Here is a 5630-nt window from a genome sequence, read left to right as displayed (position 1 = left end):
CACTTTTCCGAGTTCTTCACTCTGCTCACTTTGGGTCCTCTCTGTTCTGCAGTATTCCCCATGGTTCTCCACATTTTTTCCAATCTGTTCCCATGCTCCTTTTGGTTCCCCTCCGAGCTGCACTGTCCTCCATTGTTTCCCAATTTTTCCCATCTCTTCCCCGTGCTCCTTTGGTTCCCCTCTGTTCTGCAGTGTTCCAAACAGTTCCCCACTTTTTCCAATACGTTCAGCCTGCTCCCGTTGTTTCTCCACTCTTATGCATTTTTCCACACCGTTCCCCACTTTTTCCAATCTGCTCCCCCTGCTCCTTGGGCTCCCCTCTGTTCTGCAGTTTTCCCCACAGTTCCCACTTTTTCCAAGCTGTTCCCCCTGCTCCCTTTGGTTCACCTCTATTCTGCAGTTTTCCATACAGTTCCCCACATTTTCCAATCCGTTACCCCTGCTCCCTTTTGTTCCCCTCTGTTCTGCAGTGTTCTCCACGGTTCCCGAATTTTTCTAATCTGTTCCTCCTGCTCCCTTTGGGTCCCCACTCTTCTGCATTTTTCCACACTGCTCCACACTTTTTCCAAACTGATCCCCCTGCTCCCTTTGATTCCCCACCGTTCTGCAGTGTTGCCCACTTCTCAACTTCTTTACGATATGCTCGCCGTGCTCCATTTCGTTCCCCTCTGTTCTGCAGTGTTTCCCACGGTTCCCCACTTTTTCCAATCCGTTCCCGCTGCTCCCTTTGGTTCCCCACTGTTTTGTAGTGTTCGCCATGGTTCTGCACTTTTTCCAATCTGTTCCCCATGCTCCGTTTAGTTCCCCTCTATTCTGCAGTGTTCCCCAAGGTTGCACACTTTTTCGAATCTGTTCACCCTGCTCCTTTTATTTCCCCTCTGTCCTGCAGTGTTCCCCACGTTTCCCCACTTTTTCCAATCAGTTCGCCCTGCTCTCTTTGTTTCCCCTCTGTCCTGCAATGTTCTCCGCGGTTCCCCACATTTTCCAATCCATTCCCCCTGCTCCTTTTGGTTCCCCACTGTTCTGCAGAACTCCTCACGATACCCCACTTTTTTCCAATCTCTACCCCCTGCTCCGTTTGGTTCTCCTTTATTCTGCAGTGTTCCCCACGGTTCCCCACTTTTCCGAGCTGTTCCCCCTGCTCCCTTTGGTTCCCCTCTGTTCTGCAGTGTTCCCCACAGTTCCCCACTTTTTCCAATCCGTTCCCCCTGTGCCCTTTCTTTCCCCTCTGTCCTGCATTGTCCTTCGCGATTCCCCACTTTTTCCAATCCGTTGCACCTGCTCCCTTGGTTCCCCTCTGCTCTTCAGTGTTCCCCATGGTTCCACAATTTTTCCAATGTATACCCCATGCTCCCTTTGTTTCCTCAAGCTTCTGCATTTTTCCACACTGTTCCCCACTTTTTCCAATCTGTTTCCCCCGATCCCTTTGGTTCCCCACTATTCTGCAGTATTCCCCACTTTTCCACTATTTTCGAATTTGTTCGCCGCGATCGCTTTGGTTCCTCTCTGTCTGCATTGTTCTTCACAGTTCCCCACTTTATCCAATCCGTTCCCCCCTGCTCCCTTTGGTTCCCCTCTGTCCTGCAGTGTTCCCCACTTCTCAACTTCTTTCCGATATGGTTCTGCACTTTTTCCAATCTGTTCCCCATGCTCCATTTCGTTCCCCTCTATCTGCAATGCTCTCCAAGGTGCACACTTTTTCGAATCTGTTCACCCTGCTCCCTTTGTTTCCCCTCTGTCCTGCAGTGTTCCCCACGTTTCCCCACTTTTTCCAATCAGTTCGCCCTGCTCCCTTTGTTTCCCCTCTGTCCTCCAATGTTCTCCACGGTTCCCCACTTTTTCCAATCCATTCCCCCTGCTCCTTTTGGTTCCCCACTGTTCTTCAGAACTCCCCACGATTCCCCACTTTTTCCAATCTGTTCCCCCTGCTCCGTTTGGTTCTCCTTTATTCTGCAGTGTTACCGAATGTTCCCCACTTTTCCGAGCTGTTCCCCCTGCTCCCTTTGGTTCTGCAGTGTTCTGCAGTGTTCCCCACGGTTACCCACTTTTTCCAAACCGTTCCCCCTGCTCCCTTTGGTTCCCCTCTGTCCTGCAGTGTTCCCCACGGTTACCCACTTATTCCAATCCATTCCCCCTGCTCCCTTTGGTTCCCCTCTGTCCTGCATTTTCCCACACAGTTCCCCACTTTTCTAATCCGTTCCCCCTGCTCCCTTTAGTTCCCCTCTGTACTGCAGTGCTCTCCACGGTTCCCCGCATTTTCCAATCCGTTCTCCCTGCTCCCTTTGGTTTCCCACTGTTCTGCATTTTTCCACACGGTTCCCCAATTTTTCCAATCTGTTCCCATGCTCCATTTGGTTCCCCTCTTTTCTGCAATATTCCCCACTGTTCCCCACCTTTTGCAATCTGTTCCCACTGCTCCCTTTGGTTCCCCACTGTTCTGCAGTGTTCGCTAACGGTTCCCCACTTTTTACAACCTGTACCTCCTGTTCCCTTTGGTTCCCCTCTGTCCTGCAGTGTTCCCCACGGTTCCACACTTTTTCCAATCTGTTTGCCGTGCTCTCTTTGGTTCCCCTCAGTTCTACAATGTTCCCCACAGTTCCCCACTTTATCCAATCTTTTCCCCCTGCTCCCTTTGGTTCCCTCCGTCCTGCACTGTCCTCCATGGTTTCCCAATTTTTCCAATCTCTTCCCCGTGCTCCTTTGGTTCCTCTCTGTTGTGCAGTGTTCCGAACGGTTCCCCACTTTTTCCAATCCGTTCTCCCTGCTCCCTTTGGTTTCCCACTGTTCTGCATTTTTCCACACGGTTCCCCAATTTTTCCAATCTGTTCCCATGCTCCATTTGGTTCCCCTCTTTTCTGCAATATTCCCCACTGTTCCCCACCTTTTGCAATCTGTTCCCCCTGCTCCCTTTGGTTCCCCACTGTTCTGCAGTGTTCGCTAACGGTTCCCCACTTTTTACAACCTGTACCTCCTGTTCCCTTTGGTTCCCCTCTGTCCTGCAGTGTTCCGCACGGCTCCCCACATTTTCCTATCCGTTCTCCCTGCTCCGTTTGGTTTCCCACTGTTCCGCATTTTTCCACACGGTTCCCCGATTTTTCCAATCTGTTCCCATGCTCCATTTGCTTCCCCTCTTTTCTGCAATATTCCCCACTGTTCCCCACTTTTTGCAATCTGTTCCCCCTGCTCCCTTTGGTTCCCCACTGTTCTGCAGTGTTTGCCAACGGTTCCCCACTTTTTCCAACCTGTACCTCCTGTTCCCTTTGGTTCCCCTCTGTCCTGCAGTGTTCCCCACGGTTCCACACTTTTTCCAATCTATTCGCCGTGTTCTCTTTGGTTCCTCTCTGTTCTACAGTGTTCCCCACAGTTCCTCACTTTTTCCAATCTGTTCCCCCTGATCCCTTTGGTTCCCCTCCATCCTGCACTGTCCTACATGGTTACCCAATTTTTCCAATCTCTTCCCCGTGCTCCTTTGGTTCCCCTCTGTTGTTCAGTGTTCCGAACGGTTCCCCACTTTTTCCAATCCGTTCCCCCTGCTTCCTTTGATTCCCCTCTGTTCTGCAGTGTTCCACACTGTTCCCCACTTTTTCCAATCCGTTCACCCTGCTCCCGTTGTTTCTCCACTCTTCTGCATTTTTGCACACCGTTCCCCACTTTTTCCAATCTGCTCCCCCTGCTCCTTGGGCTCCCCTCTGTTCTGCAGTTTTCCCCACAGTTCCCCACTTTTTCCAATCTGTTCCCCCTGCTCCCTTTGTTTCCTCACTCTTCTGCGTTTTCCACACTGTTCCCCACTTTTTCCAATCTGTTTCCCCCGCTCCCTTTGGTTCCCCACGGTTCCCCACTTTTCCGAGTTCTTCCCTCTGCTCACTTTGGGTCCTCTCTGTTCTGCAGTATTCCCCATGGTTCTCCACATTTTTTTCAATCTGTTCCCATGCTCCTTTTGGTTCCCCTCCGAGCTGCACTGTCCTCCATTGTTTCCCAATTTTTCCCATCTCTTCCCCGTGCTCCTTTGGTTCCCCTCTGTTCTGCAGTGTTCCAAACAGTTCCCCACTTTTTCCAATACGTTCACCCTGCTCCCGTTGTTTCTCCACTCTTATGCATTTTTCCACACCGTTCCCCACTTTTTCCAATCTGCTCCCCCTGCTCCTTGGGCTCCCCTCTGTTCTGCAGTTTTCCCCACAGTTCTCACTTTTTCCAAGCTGTTCCCCCTGCTCCCTTTGGTTCACCTCTATTCTGCAGTTTTCCATACAGTTCCCCACATTTTCCAATCCGTTACCCCTGCTCCCTTTTGTTCCCCTCTGTTCTGCAGTGTTCTCCACGGTTCCCGAATTTTTCCAATCTGTTCCTCCTGCTCCCTTTAGGTCCCCACTCTTCTGCATTTTTCCACACTGCTCCACACTTTTTCCAAACTGATCCCCCTGCTCCCTTTGATTCCCCACCGTTCTGCAGTGTTGCCCACTTCTCAACTTCTTTACGATATGCTCGCCGTGCTCCATTTCGTTCCCCTCTGTTCTGCAGTGTTTCCCACAGTTCCCCACTTTTTCCAATCCGTTCCCGCTGCTCCCTTTGGTTCCCCACTGTTTTGTAGTGTTCGCCATGGTTCTGCACTTTTTCCAATCTGTTCCCCATGCTCCGTTTAGTTCCCCTTTATTCTGCAGTGTTCCCCAAGGTTGCACACTTTTTCGAATCTGTTCACCCTGCTCCCTTTGTTTCCCCTCTGTCCTGCAGTGTTCCCCACGTTTCCCCACTTTTTCCAATCAGTTCGCCCTGCTCTCTTTGTTTCCCCTCTGTCCTGCAATGTTCTCCACGGTTCCCCACTTTTTCCAATCCATTCCCCCTGCTCCTTTTGGTTCCCCACTGTTCTGCAGAACTCCCCACGATACCCCACTTTTTTCCAATCTGTACCCCCTGCTCCGTTTGGTTCTCCTTTATTCTGCAATGTTCCCCACGTTTCCCCACTTTTCCGAGCTGTTCCCCCTGCTCCCTTTGGTTCCCCTCTGTTCTGCAGTGTTCCCCACAGTTCCCCACTTTTCCAATCCGTTCCCCCTGTGCCCTTTCTTTCCCCTCTGTCCTGCATTGTCCTTCGCGATTCCCCACTTTTTCCAATCCGTTGCACCTGCTCCCTTGGTTCCCCTCTGCTCTTCAGTGTTCCACACGGTTCCCCAATTTTTCCAATCTGTTCCCATGCTCCATTTGGTTCCCCTCTTTTCTGCAATATTCCCCACTGTTCCCCACCTTTTGCAATCTGTTCCCACTGCTCCCTTTGGTTCCCCACTGTTCTGCAGTGTTCGCTAACGGTTCCCCACTTTTTACAACCTGTACCTCCTGTTCCCTTTGGTTCCCCTCTGTCCTGCAGTGTTCCCCACGGTTCCACACTTTTTCCAATCTGTTCGCCGTGCTCTCTTTGGTTCCCCTCAGTTCTACAATGTTCCCCACAGTTCCCCACTTTATCCAATCTTTTCCCCCTGCTCCCTTTGGTTCCCTCCGTCCTGCACTGTCCTCCATGGTTTCCCAATTTTTCCAATCTCTTCCCATGCTCCTTTGGTTCCTCTCTGTTGTGCAGTGTTCCGAACGGTTCCCCACTTTTTCCATTCCGTTCTCCCTGCTCCCTTTGGTTTCCCACTGTTCTGCAT

Source organism: Narcine bancroftii, chromosome 3 (genome assembly GCF_036971445.1).
Source record: "Narcine bancroftii isolate sNarBan1 chromosome 3, sNarBan1.hap1, whole genome shotgun sequence".
Taxonomy (NCBI): Eukaryota; Metazoa; Chordata; class Chondrichthyes; order Torpediniformes; family Narcinidae; genus Narcine; species Narcine bancroftii.
This window is presented reverse-complemented; position numbering follows the sequence as displayed.